Below are 17,189 nucleotides of genomic sequence, written 5' to 3' on the forward strand. Positions count from 1 at the left end.
TGTGTGTGTTTGCGTTTTGGCAGTGTTCTGGGAGTGTCCAGCTCAGAGACTGGCAACCACCAGTCTATGTTGAGCGGAAACTTTTGAAACGGCACCTGATGTCTGATTGGGAACCCAGCAGAGCAAAAGACAAACAGTGATGGTCTCTGTGTTGTTATGTAGGCAGGGTGTGCGTTCAGCTGACAGGAGACTGGCCCTCGTGCCATGACAAGGTCAAACATATGAATGCTGAGAGTAAAAAAAAAAAACTGGACTAGAGGTGAGGTGGGAGAAAGATTGGCTAGGCTATAGGCAATGTTTTTCTCCAGGGTGAATGTATCACCTGTACACAGAACAGCAACGTAGACAGGGTTATTTTTATTTACGTCAATAAAAGGTGAAAAAGTCCTGTGTGATATTTTTACAGTCAACTCTGCTGCTGTGTGCATGCTTTCTAAATTTAAACCAGACTTTAATTGTGATTGATCCTCTGTAGCTCAGTTGGTAGAGCATAGCTCTTGCAAAGTCAGGATAGTGGGATCGATTCCTGGGACCACCTGCATGTAGAATGTATGCACGCATGACTGTAAGTAGCTTTGGATAAAAGTGCATGCTAAATATCATATATTATTAAAATGAATACCACTCAATGAGAAAGCCATTACACAATATCTACAATATCAATAAATAGCTATTAGCAAAAGCCTGAAAAAATACAATCATACTGGTTCCCAAACTGATTCTATATTGTTTTGACCTGGTCAACATCGGCTACTGGCAGGTGTAACCTGGCAGACATGTACAGCACAGGAGTGACTTTGAAAAAGCCATTATTTCCGTTGCCGGTTCATGTGCCATGACACCCATGGCTGTTGAATCTTCCCCCCAGGAAGGAGTAGTTTGAGATTCCATAACAATGTGAAAAATGGTGATTTCCAGAGCCAGTCCAGTGGCCCTCTTAAAGGCACTAACGGGCCCATCGCTCTGATGTCCTTAGCCCGTCCTCCATCAACACAAGTTGACAGTGGAGCCTTGAATCTTGAAATATGCCCTTTCACACAGCTCCGGCTGGGGAGGGGTCCAAGGATTCGCACATTTCCTGGTTACATGGTCACAACAAGCCTTGCTGCTCTCTCTTGGGAAAAAGCAGAAATACAATTGAGCTGTTTGTCATTTCCATTCCCCACATCAATCCCAACCAACGTGCCTTGGAAATGGGTGTGTGTGTTTGTGTGTGTTGTGCTTGAGATAGAGAGAGATAGAGAGAGATAGAGAGAGAGAGAGAGAGAGAGAGAGAGAGAGAGAGAGAGAGAGAGAGAGAGAGAGAGAGAGAGAGAGAGAGAGAGAGAGAGAGAGAGAGAGAGAGAGAGCAAGCTGTTCGTGGTGTATGTGTGCGTAGCGGTCAGCCTGGAGCCTATTGTTCCTAACAGGCTGATCTAGGCCTCAGTAAGGAGAGGGACAGGGGTCTGGGCTGCCAGATCGCTGCAGTGAAGGTGGCACAGCTCTCTGAGTCATTATAGAGAGAGACATCCTGAGGGCTACAGCGAGGAGACAGATGGCTGCTGAAGCCATGTCCAAGCCAGGCTGAAATCTGCTTAAATGAGTTCTGGAAAATAAATGTAATACGACCTAAAAACCCATGCACTGGAGGACTTGTGCTCTGTCCAAGACTGGGCATCAACAGTAATGACTTAAGAATGACTTAGAAATGCAACATATAAGAATACATTCCTTGAATCCAATGTAATGCCTTAGCAACACTGTGCTTGTAAAGAGTACATACAATTCAAGGCACTACTTTGACTACTTAAATATTTAAATAATAACTTATGAAGTTGTTATTGATGATTTATAATTCATTACTAACTCTCATTGATCAGCTACCAGTAAGCAAACTATAAACCCAGTGGTTTTCTGGCAATTGCCACAATGTTTTAACTTTTACAAAATGCTGACAACAATGGAGGTAGTAACCTAATGTTAACTGAGCAAAGTCATGAGACTCAGATAAGGAAATAAACGTATTGGGAAGAAAGTTCCAAATTAATTCAAATGGATTGGGTTAAACAAGGCAAGGCTGATAGTTCCATTCTCTGTCCCTTTTCCCTATCCAGTTGGAGAGACATTGGGATGTCTTGGAGCATGAAATTAAATATTAGAGACTGCCATCATTGAGTTGTATCTCATTCTCTGGGAAAACCATGATGACTAAAACAGGAAAAGGGCAGGGGGGATTAACAGTTTAAGTCTTATTTACAGCAAGACAAAATTAGCCATAAAATGGCCTGTGTCTCTGATGGGTTTATCAATGTAAAGGTTGCATTTTATCTTTAAATAGTGACTTTCAGTTGATTCATCAATGCAGTGAAAGGCCATGAAGCTGAAACCACTGAAAAAGAGAATTGGAACAAAACCATTGGCCATGAGAAAAGACAATTTCCTACTTTGGTATAGGGTTCCTATCCCAAAGAAACAATAAAAATATGTAGACCAACACCAAAAGACCCCCATCTGCTGGGTTAAAATATGTCCGGATCCCACATTTGTGTGCAGTGCGGGATTAGGGAGGCAATGTGCAGGCCCTTATTTTTCTTTAAAATTTAAACATGGACTTAAAAATATGCACAACATTTAGGGTCTGAAGCCCTAAGAGCAAGGTGCGAATTACGGGGGAGCCAGGGGGCGCTCAGCTCCCCTGAATGAGACTTTAGCTCCCCTAAATGCAACAAAAGTCCAACTTTGGGTGGGTCTCTAAATAATGCTAACTTAACCATTCTCCTGTTTGTTTAAAATGTAGTGGTAAATATGTTTTACAGTGGTAAATATGAAGAAAAAAAAGCTTCCAAATGAAACAAACACCCCCACCTTTCTGTCATGGTTTAAACCATTAATTTATATGTGGCAGCACTGTCCACTCACTCAGTAGTGCTGAAGCTTAGCTCCTTTATGCATATATTTTATTTTGTACTTTCTAACTTTCGCCATTTGTTTGCCATGCGTCCTTGATAAAAATTGCCTGTGCCTTTACTCCAATGCATTCGATTTACTCTTGATTTATCATTGTTTTGCTTTTGTCAGTCAGCTGTTTAGAGCGCTCATTGCTTTATTTTTCAGGTGCGCGCAGGTACTGGTGTTCTCTGTAACATCCGTGGCCAGAAGTAGTAGACCATTTATTTAGCGTTATTTTCTATCAATATATATTTTCTTTCCTGGATCAGCTGATGATGGTCGACAATATCACAAGACAACTAGCCTACAGCTAGACATCATTAATGTCAGTAGGCCTATAAGGTAACTCTTTCAGTTAGAAGAGGTTAACTTTCGGTTAGAAGCATTCGATTTCACAATGGCATAGGCCTACATTATTTGGGATTTGTGTGCCCATGAGAACGGTTTTCACGGCGAAACATGAGGAAATGTAACGTAGGCATAGTTACACTTACAGTGCATTTTCAGAGATCTCCAAGATCCATGATTTGTACAGGGTTTAAGTTCAATGTTCTAATTCAACACTGTCATAGATGTCATTAATGTGAATAAAGAAAGGTAGTGTTTTACGTCACATGGTCTGTGAAGACTCCAAGCATTAACTCATGAATTATAGACAACTCATGAACTAGGGTGTAAAACATGTTTTGATTCAACTCATGATTACATTGAATGTAGGCTACCTGTTAATGTGTGTAAAATTGCCTCAGCTGAGAGGGTAGGCTACTGGCAGTAGTGTAGGCCTAGTGGAGGGTAAACACAAGTAAAAGCCTTTTACCCACCTTTTTCAGAAAAATGCACTGAAAGTATAGGGACGGGAGCATTACTTTTTTTTACCCACCAATTATTTTACCACTACATCACAGGCTACCGGTAGGCCTATTTGAAGTTAATGATAATACACATTGTTGCCTAGTCTAGTAAGTTGACCATGTGTGTTAGGGTGACCATCCCGTTTTTCCCGGGACAGTTTCAGCCCCATTTCAGGTGTCCGACTTTTTAGGCTACAAAAAATATAAATATGTCAGCAAGACGCATCAATTAATGTAGGCCTAATCAATGGCAATCGCTGAATGTCATTAGGCTCACTTTTTGGTCTTTTGTAACAGATGTCTATTTCCATTCATCAAATGGTGCGAGTATAGGCTACATGCAGTTGGGATGCTGGAATTCTTTTTTACTGATATTATGATTGTCTGTTTGTTTCATATCTGCAAGGTAGTTAAAACGCTGTCACGAATTCCGCCGAGACTGCTCCTCCTCCTTATTCGGGCAGGCTTCGGCGTTCGTCGTCCCCGGAGTACTAGCTGCTACCGTTTGATGTTCTCTATGTTTGTTTGGTTTTGTCTGGTTGGTGCACCTGTTTCATATCATGTATTGATTATGTCACCTATAAGTTTCCTTTGGTTTTGTTTGTAGTTGTGTGTTGTTGTACGCCTGTCCGTTGGTGTAGGTTTATTGTTTTCTTGTTGTTCGTGCTTTACGCACTTTACGCACTGTTTGCGTAATCGCTCGCCTCCTGTTTGTTGAGGCCCGTTGTTTTTGTATTATTGCCTCTGTGACTATTAAAGTCGGATCGACTAAGCTTCTGTGTCCTGCGCCTGACTCCAACACCGCATCCACATCAGCCCTTGACAGAACAACACACCATACAATGGAGTCAGCAGGAGCAGCGGCGGCGACCGAGTCGCTGGAGGATTGGGTCAGCTGCCAGGACGCCAGGATCCAGCAACTCGGCTCCGCCATGCAGGAGGTGATGAACACCCTGCGCCGATGGGAAAGGGGAGGCGTGCCCACACCTCCTCCTACATTACCACCACCATCGGCCAGTCCCACCAGACCAGCTCCGGAATCCAGTGGGATTCGGCTCTCGTTCCCGAGGGCGTATGATGGCACAGCAGCCGGGTGTCAGGGGTTCCTCCTTCAGGTGGAACTCTACCTGGCCACCATACACCCGGCGCCCTCGGGATACGAGAGCGTTTCCGCCCTCATCTCCTGGCTCTCCGGCAAGGCGTTGGAGTGGGCCAACGCCGAATGGAGGGGAATAGACGCTGCCACCATCAGCTACGCGGAGTTCTCCCGCCGCTTCAGGGCTGTTTTCGATCACCCTCCTGAGGGTAAAGCGGCGGGGGAGCGTCTGTTCCACCTCCGACAGGGGAAGAGGAGCGCACAGGAGTTCGCCCTGGATTTCCGGACTCTAGCGGCGGATGCGGGGTGGAATGAGAGGGCCCTCATCGACCACTATCGGTGTAGCCTGCGTGAGGACGTTCGTCAAGAGCTGGCCTGCAGGGACACCAATCTGTCCTTCGACCAGTTAGTGGACATGTCCATCCGTCTGGATACCCTGCTGGCCACCCGCGGACATCCCGAGATGGGGCCGTCCATTCTTCCCCCAGCACCTCTGAGCCGAGCCCAATGGAGCTTGGGGGTGCTGGCGCTAGAGAGAGAAGGAGAGAGAACCCGAGGGGGACCGTCCCCTGCACCAGCTGTGGCCGAGGAGGACACACTGCGGCTAGGTGCTGGGAAGGGTCTCCAGGGAATCGGGGCAACAGGTCGCGCACTGGGGAGTCATTTCAGGTGAGTAGGCGCCCCACTCACCTAGAGCTCTCTGTTGTTCACTTGTGTATACCTGTGGTATATCCTCAGGTTGCATCTCATTCCCAGCATAAGGCGCTAGTCGATTCAGGCGCAGCTGGGAATTTTATTGATCGGAAATTTTGTCCTAAGTTAGGGATTCCCCTCCTGCCCGTTGATGCACCCTTTCCTGTCCATGCCCTAGATAGCCGCCCGTTGGGATCTGGATTGATTAGGGAGGTCACAGCGCCACTAAAGATGAAGACGCAGGGGGGTCATGAGGAGATTATTCAGTTGTACCTAATTGACTCTCCTGCATATCCCGTGGTGCTGGGGCTTCCTTGGTTAATCACCCATGACCCCACCATTTCGTGGCAACAGAGGGCTCTCAAGGAATGGTCTGGCCAGTGTGTTGGGCAATGTTTAGGTGTTTCCGTTGGGGCGACCACGGTGGAGAGTCCGAACCAAGTGCCCGCAATGCACATTCCCCCTGAGTATGAGGATTTGGCACTCGTGTTCAGCAAGACGAGGGCGACGCAATTGCCACCTCATAGGCAGGGGGATTGTGCGATAAACCTCCAGACAGGTGCGGCACTTCCGCGGAGCCATGTGTATCCTCTGTCTCAAGAGGAGACGGCGGCTATGGAGACATACATAGCTGAGTCCCTGAGACAGGGATACATACGGCCCTCCACTTCCCCTGCGTCCTCGAGTTTCTTTTTTGTGAAGAAGAAGGATGGAGGTTTGCGTCCGTGTATTGATTATCGTAGTCTCAATCAGATCACTGTGAAATACAGTTACCCTCTTCCTCTGATTGCGAGTATGACTGAATCATTACGCGGAGCGCGGTTCTTCACAAAACTGGATCTCAGGAGCGCTTATAACTTGGTGCGCATTAGGGAGGGAGATGAATGGAAGACGGCATTTAGTACCACCTCAGGTCATTATGAGTATCTTGTCATGCCATACGGGTTAATGAATGCTCCTTCAGTCTTCCAATCATTTGTGGACGAGATCTTCCGGGACCTGCATGGGCAGGGAGTGGTAGTGTACATTGACGACATCCTAGTGTACTCTGCTACACGAGCCGAGCATGTAGCCCTGGTGCGCCGAGTGTTGGGTAGGCTGTTGGAGCATGACTTGTATGTCAAGGCAGAGAAATGTCTGTTTTTCCAGGAGTCCATCTCCTTCTTGGGTCATCGGTTGTCCGCGTCAGGGGTGAAGATGGAGATTGACCGGGTGTCAGCCGTGCGTAACTGGCAAACCCCAACCACTGTTAAAGAGGTGCAGCAGTTTTGGGGTTTTGCCAATTACTACCGGAGGTTTATCCGGGGTTTTGGACAGGTAGCAGCTCCCATTACTTCCCTGCTGAAGGGGGGCCCGGTGCGTTTGCAGTGGTCGACTGAAGCGGACAGGGCGTTTTGTAAACTAAAGGACCTGTTCACTTCGGCTCCGGTGCTGGCGCACCCGGACCCCGCTTTAGCGTTCCAGGTAGAGGTGGACGCGTCAGAGGCCGTTATTAGGGCAGTACTGTCGCAACGCTCCGGCGCGCCTCCTAAGCTCTGTCCCTGCGCTTTTTATTCTAAAAAGCTCAGCCCGGCGGAGCGTAATTATGACGTAGGGGACAGGGAGCTGTTAGCCGTGGTTCAAGCCCTACAGGTGTGGAGGCATTGGCTTGAGGGGGCTCAACACCCTTTTCTCATTCTGACTGACCATCGTAACCTGGAGTACATCCGGGCAGCTAGGAGATTGAACCCTCGTCAGGCTAGGTGGAACATGTTCCTGACCCGGTTCGTTTTTAAGATCACTTACATCCCAGGGTCCCAGAACGGTAAGGCAGACGCCCTGTCCCGGCGGTATGACACAGAGGAGAGGTCCATTGAGCCCACTCCCATACTGCCGGAGTCTTGTCTGGTGGCACCGGTGGTATGGGAGGTCGATGCGGAAATTGAGCGGGCATTACGCACCGACCCCCAGAGTGTCCAGTGGGTCGGACGTACGTGCCGCTCTAGGTCCGTGATCGTCTCATTTATTGGGCTCATACGTCACCCTCCTCTGTACATCCAGGTATTGGCCGGACAGTGCACTGCCTTAGTGTTAAGTACTGGTGGCCAACATTGGCTAGGGACGTGAGGGTTTATGTCTCCTCCTGCTCGGTGTGCGCTCAGTGTAAGGCGCCTAGACACCTGCCCAGGGGGAAGTTACAACCCCTGCCCGTTCCACAACGGCCGTGGTCTCACCTCTCGGTGGACTTTGTCACGGACCTTCCCCCTCTCAGGGGAATACCACTATTCTGGTCGTTGTGGATCGGTTCTCTAAGGCCTGTCGTCTCATTCCAATGCCGGGTCTCCCTACTGCCCTACAGACCGCTGAGGCTTTGTTCACCCACGTCTTCCGGCACTACGGGGTTCCCGAGGATATAGTGTCTGATCGGGGTCCCCAATTCACCTCTAGAGTCTGGAGGGCGTTCATGGAACGCTTGGGGGTCTCGGTTAGCCTTACCTCGGGTTACCACCCTGAGAGTAATGGGCAGGTGGAGAGAGTGAACCAGGATGTGGGTAGGTTTCTGAGATCCTATTGCCAGGGCCGGCCGGAGGAGTGGTCGGGGTATATCCCCTGGGCAGAGATGGCTCAGAACTCTCTCCGCCACTCCTCTACTAACCTGACCCCTTTTCAGTGCGTGTTAGGTTATCAGCCGGTTCTGGCACCATGGCATCAGAGCCAGATCGAGGCTCCTGTGGCGGATGAGTGGTTTCGGCGCTCGGTGGAGACGTGGAACGCTGCACACGTACATCTGCAGCGGGCCATCCGCAGGCAGAAGGCGAGTGCCGATCTCCACCGCAGTGAGGGTCCAGTCTACGCCCCTGGAGATCGAGTCTGGCTCTCGACTCGAAACCTGTCCCTTCGCCTGCCCTGCCGGAAGCTTGGCCGGCGGTTTGTGGGGCCATTTAAAGTCCTATCACATTAACCCCTCGTTCCATGTGTCTCTCCTCAGGCCGGTGGTAGCTGGTCCACTCCAGGAGAGTGAGATAAGAGAGACCCCTCCGCCCCCACTGGACATCGAGGGGGCTCCGGCGTACTCAGTCCGATCCATCGTGGATTTGAGACGTCGGATGGGGGGTCTACAATATCTCGTGGAGTGGGAGGGGTACGGTCCGGAGGAACGGTGCTGGGTGCCTAGGAGGGACATTTTAGATCCATCCCTCCTGACTGAGTTCCACCGTAGTCATCCTACGCGCCCTGCTCCACGTCCTCCTGGCCGTCCCCGAGGCCGGGGTCGGCGCACGGCTGGAGCCACGCGTCAAGGGGGGGGGTACTGTCACGAATTCCGCCGAGACTGTTCCTCCTCCTTGTTCGGGCAGGCTTCGGCGTTCGTCGTCCCTGGAGTACTAGCTGCTACCGTTTGATGTTCTCTATGTTTGTTTGGTTTTGTCTGGTTGGTGCACCTGTTTCATATCATGTATTGATTATGTCACCTATAAGTTTCCTTTGGTTTTGTTTGTAGTTGTGTGTTGTTGTACGCCTGTCCGTTGGTGTAGGTTTATTGTTTTCTTGTTGTTCGTGCTTTACGCACTTTACGCACTGTTTGCGTAATCGCTCGCCTCCTGTTTGTTGAGGCCCGTTGTTTTTGTATTATTGCCTCTGTGACTATTAAAGTCGGATCGACTAAGCTTCTGTGTCCTGCGCCTGACTCCAACACCGCATCCACATCAGCCCTTGACAAACGCTGTCAGTTCCACTTTAAATGACATCTTTATTACTAGGCCCATACATTTTTGGGGGAACTTCCTTCCCAATACGTTTATTTCCTTATCTGAGTCTCATGACTCAGTTAACATTAGGTTACTACCTCCATTGTTGTCTGCATTTTGTAAAAGTCAAAACATTGTGGGAATTGCCAGAAAGCCACTGGGTTTATAGTTTTCTTACTGGTAGGTGATCAATGAGAGTTGGTATTTATTTATAAGTCATCAATAACAACTTCATAAGTTATCATTTAGGTGTTTAAGTAGTCAAAGTAGTGCCTTGAATTGTATGTACTTTTTACAAGCACAGTGTTGCTAAGACATTACATTGGATTCAAGGAATGTATTCTTAAATCAGGGAAAGTATGTTGTATTTCCAAGTAATTCTTAAGTCATTACTGTTGATTCCCAGTCTTGGGGCGAGCACAAGCCATTCAGTGCATGGGGTTTAAGGTCAGAATGTCATGATGTAATTTGCACTCTACCTAAGAGGTATAATTTCAAAGGGAAAAAAACTGTTTTCTATGTGGCTTTGGTTAGATTTTTTCCGTTCACTTTTTCTGGGCCAAGTGCTTGGACTGTTATTATTAATGTGTGGAACTTATACCACAGGAATTCCCAGTCATACATCATCCACTTCCTGATTGGAGGGTGACCAGAGTGACCACTCCTATGTGGGAGGGGTGAGGGAGGTTTGGGTGAGGGAGAGCGTTCACGAAAAAGGCTAAAAGTGCACAGGCTAAACCTATATAGCCCCTTGAGTGTGCCGTGTCCATCCCCATGTGGCTCTGACTCAATGTGTTTACCTTCCACACCGTGGCCCATTGGCCTACTTTCTATCCCAACCCTTACAATGAGCTCAGACCAGACTGACTGGGAAGAAACCTCCATCAGAATGCATTTAAATATGAGCTACTGTATTTAGCTATAGCTACTCTAGTTTGTCTATTCAGTTTAATATCTCTCCACTCTCATGACCTTTGACAGTTCCCATTTTTTGTGTATATTTTTTATGTCTAATATTAGACTGACTAATTGTCACTTGTTACAGCACCACCCGTTCCACACTCATTTTTGCCCATCATTGATCACACAGCTTTCTGTCCAGTTAAGCATGATATATACTGTAGGTCACATCCACTTTATGAAAAACACCTGGACGTCATCCAGCATCCAATTAGAATGCTGATGTGGCGCCAGTCCTTTGGAGACTAGGGTCATGCCAGCGTGCACCATGGGAGCTCTCATCAGAATGCATATCGCACCAATCATCTTATTTAACCTTCATTTAAAATTCCAAAATGCCATCATTTGTTTCCCAAGTGGATGTGATTGTCTACCCACTGGGCAAAAACTGGCTGAATCAACGTTGTTTCCACATGACTTCAACCAAAAACGTGGGAAACTGATTGGATTTGCAAAAAGTCATCAACGTAAGGGAATTTCATATTTTTTTCACCCAACTATAACCTAAATCCAATGACAGGGTGACATTTTTGGTTGATTTCATGATAAATCCACGTTAGTTGGCAACTCAACCAAACGTAAATCAAAACTAGACGTTGAACTGACGTATGTACCCAGTGGGTATTCTCCACGAACTCCAGTGGATGCAACAAAGCCCCTGCATCTGCCCTTTAGGAACTGCATTTCTGGGGTTGTGTTTCCTTCCTAACATGATTTGCAATAAAACATTATTTTCCCAGCACAAAGTGACATTAGTGCAGTTTTTGTGTTGCTCCCTGCTCTGTCTGTCAGGATGAGTTAGCCGGGAAAATGTGAACGGAGAGCTCAAGCTCATCGAAAGGGAAAACAATACTACTGAGCATTTTGTTGAACAAAATCACTTTGCCTTAATTTGCATAATAATCAAATTAATGTAATGGATTTCATGTAAATTACTGAAGACAAATATTAATCATTGGAATATATTCTGTACATGTATATCAGTGCAAAGTGTATATTTGCTAGACCCATGGTGTTCTCTGCAGATGATTGTTAATGACTAGACTGCCTCGCCATGCTATTCTATCGTAGAATAGTTTTTGACAAAGTAACCCATCCACATAATTTTAAAACACATTACTCATGATAAATGTACTTTTCCTTTTTGGAATCCATTTGCTATCCATGCCCTTTCGGAGAATAAACTTAAATATGTGGTTTAATCATCTTGAGTTTAAACAGGTTGGGAGTGTCAAACATGATTGTAGGCACTGGGTGTGCAGAGCTTGGAAGTGGCGAGGGAAAATCACCTTTGTTTGCCTGAGCTGGGCAGGCTGTGAGAGCATAGCTTGTTCTCCTATTAAACCCCTAGACTCCTGGGTCTGATCACTGGAGCTCACGAATACAGTTACTGAGAGGCCTACGATGACAGAGTGCAGGAAAGACAGACAAGGCTTTCCCTATCCCTTGCCCCATTGCAGAATGTCTGGAAAAACCATCAGTGTCTCCATGTGAGTTCCCTCCACTGGAGTCTGTTACGGGGAAACCAGAAAGGGACAGCATTTTACCACATTTCAAGATAACACAGATTAAATTATCATATAAGGCGGAGACTAGATACTGTTTAATCAACTAAGCAGATTATTGTTGTGCATCGAAATATAAACCGATGGGTGCTTAGGGAATAAACCTGATTATAGATAGAGAGAAAATTACCCTTTAAGCTAAGCAGATGTGTTCTTTTAAAATGGCAGACAGGAGAAAAACATATGAACTTGAGTATAATGTAGGTTTTCATCACAGGAACGTTTTAAGAAGATGACGACCCATAATTGTCTTCTAACCTAAATTATTGTTGTTTGTTTTATATATCACTCAAGTATAACTACAGTCTAAGTATAACTTCAACAGTATGAGCAGTAGTCATTCATCGTAATGCTTTATTATAGAGATTCTGCCCCGAGGCTTACAGCATTGTGATTGTTAACATGCAGTATACTGTAGTACAATAGACTACTACAAAGACATTCACATCTACAAGATATGAACCATTAAGAAAAGCGAGACAAATGGAAAAAAGGTTAAAAAGATAACTGCAGTGTTTGCCTGTCAACCAAAGAGAGCACCGTGATGTGTCATATAATATCCTTCCTTTTTGTTTGTTGATATGTTCACTGCCTGTAATGAGCTCAGAATCGTGTTATAAACTGGGACACAATCTCTCCATGAATCTGTTACGGATATAAATAATCTCAGACAGACACACATCAAGACATTCAGTCTCAAGTTACAATACACAGTACTTGCATTGAGTCACCTTCAACAGTGAAACCCATCATGTTCTGCCTATTCCATCAGGATTATATCAGGCGTTTGTTTGACCTACATGGACCAGAGCAGACACAAGACATGATGGAGGACAGGAGAGTTCAGAACCCCAAGGCAAGGGCCAGAGTCAGAGTGTGGACATCTCTAGGGGCTAACATACACAACAAACAACTCTACTGCATCAGTTGACCTATAAGAAAACAATAAACATGCATAAACCAACAGTGTATGTAGGGGTCAGAGGAATGCTCTTTACACTTCTTCAATGTGTCAAAATGTGGGAACAGCCATCAGGGATCGAATGCCTTGTAACTGGCGGTCATCAGAATGGTAAAATCAAGTAATCCACTAGGATGGAGCCTAACCATTATTGCCATACTATAAGAATTGAACTGAAGATAAACAATATACGAACAATACTGATTCTTAATCGGTTTTGGAAAGATTCTGAAAACAGTAAAGATTATTGTTACCATACAATATACACACTGAACAAAAATATAAACGTTTTTACGCATGTAAAATGTTGGTCCCATGTTTCATGAGCCGAAAAAACTAATCCCTGAAATATTTCATACGCACAAAAAGCATATTTCTCTCAAGGTTTGTGCACAAATGTGTTTACATCCCTGTTAGTCTCCTTTGCCAAGATAATCCATCCACCTAACAGGTGTGGCATATAAAGAAGCAGATTAAACAGCATGATCATTACATACAGTGAGGGAAAAAAGTATTTGATCCCCTGCTGATTTTGTATGTTTTCCCACTGACAAAGAAATGATCAGTCTATAATTTTAATGGTAGGTTAATTTGAACAGTGAGAGACAGAATAACAACAAAAAAATCCAGAAAAACGCATGTCAAACATGTTATAAATTGATTTGCATTTTAATGAGTGAAATAAGAATTTGACCCCCTCTCAATCAGAAAGATTTCTGGCTCCCAGGTGTCTTTTATACAGGTAACGAGCTGAGATTAGGAGCACACTCTTAAAGGGAGTGCTCCTAATCTCAGTTTGTTACCTGTATAAAAGACACCTGTCCACAGAAGCGATCAATCAATCAGATTCCAAACTCTCCACCATGGCCAAGACCAAAGAGCTCTCCAAGGATGTCAGGGACAAGATTGTAGACCTACACAAGGCTGGAATGGGCTACAAGACCATCGCCAAGCAGCTTGGTGAGAAGGTGACAACAGTTGGTGTGATTATTCGCAAATGGAAGAAACACAAAATAACTGTCAATCTCCCTCGGCCTGGGGCTTCATGCAAGATCTCACCTCGTGGAGTTGCAATGATCATGAGAACGGTGAGGAATCAGCCCAGAACTACACAGGAGGATCTTGTCAATGATCTCAAGGCAGCTGGGACCATAGTCACCAAGAAAACAATTGGTAACACACTACGCCGTGAAGGACTGAAATCCTGCAGCGACCGCAAGGTCCCCCTGCTCAAGAAAGCACATATACAGGCCCGTCTGAAGTTTGCCAATGAACATCTGAATGATTCAGAGGAGAACTGGGTGAAAGTGTTGTGGTCAGATGAGACAAAAATCGAGCTCTTTGGCATCAACTCAACTCGCCATATTTGGAGGAGGAGGAATGCTGCCTATGACCCCAAGAACACCATCCCCACCGTCAAACATGGAGGTGGAAACATTATGCTTTGGGGGTGTTTTTCTGCTAAGCGGACAGGACAGCTTCATCACATCAAAGGGACGATGGACGGGGCCATGTACCGTCAAATCTTGGGTGAGAACCTCCTTCCCTCAGCCAGGGCATTGAAAATGGGTCGTGGATGGGTATTCCAGCATGACAATGACCCATAACACACGGCCAAGGCAACAAAGGAGTGGCTCAAGAAGAAGCACATTAAGGTCCTGGAGTGGCCTAGCCAGTCTCCAGACCTTAATCCCATAGAAAATCTGTGGAGGGAGCTGAAGGTTCGAGTTGCCAAACGTCAGCCTCAAAACCTTAATGACTTGGAGAAGATCTGCAAAGAGGAGTGGGACAAAATCCCTCCTGAGATGTGTGCAAACCTGGTGGCCAACTACAAGAAACGTCTGACCTCTGTGATTGCCAAAAATGGTTTTGCCACCAAGTACTAAGTCATGTTTTGCAGAGGGGTTAAATACTTATTTCCCTCATTAAAATGCAAATCAATTTATAACATTTTTTACATGCGTTTTTCTGGATTTTTTTGTTGTTATTCTGTCTCCCACTGTTCAAATAAACCTACCATTAAAATTATAGACTGATCATGTCTTTGTCAGTGGGCAAATGTACAAAATCAGCAGGGGATCAAATACTTTTTTCCCTCACTGTAGGTGCACCATGTGCTGGGGATAATAAAAGGCCACTTTAAAATGTGCAGTTTTGTCACACGAAACAATGCCACAGATTGGCTTGCTGACTGCAGGAATGTCCTCCAGAGCTGTTGCCAGATAATTTAATGTTAATTTCTCTACCATAAGCTGCCTCCAACGTCATTTTAGAGAATTTGGCAGTTCCGGCCTCACAACCGCAGACCACGTGTAACCACGGCAGCCCAGGATCTCCACATCTGGCTTCTTCACCCGCTGAGTGAAGTAGGCCCACTCATGGCTGCACCCCTGCCCTGAAATCCATAGATTAGGGCCTAATGAATTTATTTCAATTGACTGATTTCCTTATATGAACTGTAACTCAGTAAAATATTTGAAATTGTTGCATGTTGTGTTTATATTTTTGTTCAGTATAATTTTAACTCAACTGTGTGGAGATGTGCTCCCAGTTCCATAATGGTTTAAATTATGCATGTCTCCACTGGCATTTTACAATGGGATTTGCCTACCACTAAATTGTCATCTTTATAATCTTTGTCTTCAGAATAGATGCATTATAAATGCATCAGCAAAGTGTCTCAATTCAGTGTTCCTGTAGGTACTAAACAATAGAACAGTACCTGTGGCTCCATTGCCATCACCATCTCACTAATGGAACACTTTCTAGCATTTACTCACATTTAATTCCCACTACTTAAAATCTTAAATAAACAAATAAAACTACCTCTGTAGTGTGTGGGATTCTAGTAGCCCATGGAGGCGTTTTTGATCAGTAGCAATCTCTAGTTCCAACGCTGTGCTTTTTTGTTTACTGGTAGCCTACCACATCATAAAACTTGGCTCTGATTATAATTATTCAGTGTCCACAAAAATGCTATGAGGATTAGAATGTCACACAGAGGATTTGATTTTCAAACAGTCGTTTTTTTCAAACAGAGAATAACTGTGAAAGAGGTTGAATAGGAGAGCAGAAAACCCCACGTAGGTTCCACGTATGTGTGCTAACACTGTACATCTGCAGCCAGGCTTTCTTTTTTTGGTGGTGGTGGTGGTGGGGGGGGACTCCAGTGCAAAATTATGTCTCCCAAGCCTGCTTGAATTGCTCAGCTGCTACAACAAAAATAAAGAAACCACAATTTTCCACCCAGGGCTGTTTCCAAAAATAACAAATAAGCCAGGAACCTTACACTGGGCAGGCAAGGGACTGCTCGGCTCTGAAGATTTGGCAGGACGGGCCCCAATGCGTTTGGTTCATATTAGTCTGCATTGTGGCTTGCGGGCACTGTACTCTTCCAGGAAAAAGGCTGCTTTTTAATCTCGCTTCCGACCACACCCTTTGTGCCTCGTCCAGCTTCTACATTTTGTGCCTGGTAGTTAGAATTTCATAAAGCGGAATTGGGAGATTTGGTCTGTGTGGAACAGTTAACTCTTCATTGTCTCGATGTGAAGTAACTTTATTTCTACTGAGGCAATCTTTATCAGAGAATACAAGACTATCATCAATGTGTCTTGCCTCATCTACTGACAATACAACATGTCTGACGTGATATATCGAGACATAAAGCAACACAGTAGCTTTGAATCATCTATTCCCCAGCTTTCACACTGTGCTGTTCCCAGTTCTCTGCCTTTGATGCTGCAGTTGGAAGCATGGAGTGATAGCCCAGCTGGCTTGTGGGTAATAGAGATGGTTGTTTTATAAATGTGTCAGGGGGAGCGCGCTAACATTTAGAGTCTTCATCTGAACACAAACTGACAGGCGTTGCTGCTCCATCTCCCCCACCTCTTCTCTGTAACATGCTCCCTAACAACGCAGCAGGTTCTCTGTGCTTCACTTCCAGACCACAATAAAGTATGTCGGATCTAATGCGATATGCCACATGGCTGCAATATAAAATCTGAGACGACTGGAATTTGTCACTGAACACCAGATTGCCATGTTGTGCTATTGCTCCCAGTCGACGAAAATGAATACTATGATCCCGCCATACGTAATTACCTACAATCCCCCATCACCTTTCAATTTTTTTCTCCTGTGTCACAAAATGGTCAGACACTCTTTTAAATTGTGATGTTTTGAAAGATGTGGATAGCTAAAAAGTAGTCACCGCTGCAGATACAGCCGACCTGATTCTCAGATAAACAGATAAGACCCTCTACAATGTAATCTAACATTTCAGTTCCTTTCTGCTTCTAGGTCGTAGCATATGTCCCACCTTCCCCTTGAAGGTAAAAACAGAGGGCCCCTCCTTCAGTTAGTGTTTCTAAGATAGATTGGAGGCTGAACACAGGTGCTGCTCAATACTGC

This window comes from Coregonus clupeaformis, chromosome 15 (genome assembly GCF_020615455.1).
Source record: "Coregonus clupeaformis isolate EN_2021a chromosome 15, ASM2061545v1, whole genome shotgun sequence".
In the NCBI taxonomy this organism is placed as follows: domain Eukaryota; kingdom Metazoa; phylum Chordata; class Actinopteri; order Salmoniformes; family Salmonidae; genus Coregonus; species Coregonus clupeaformis.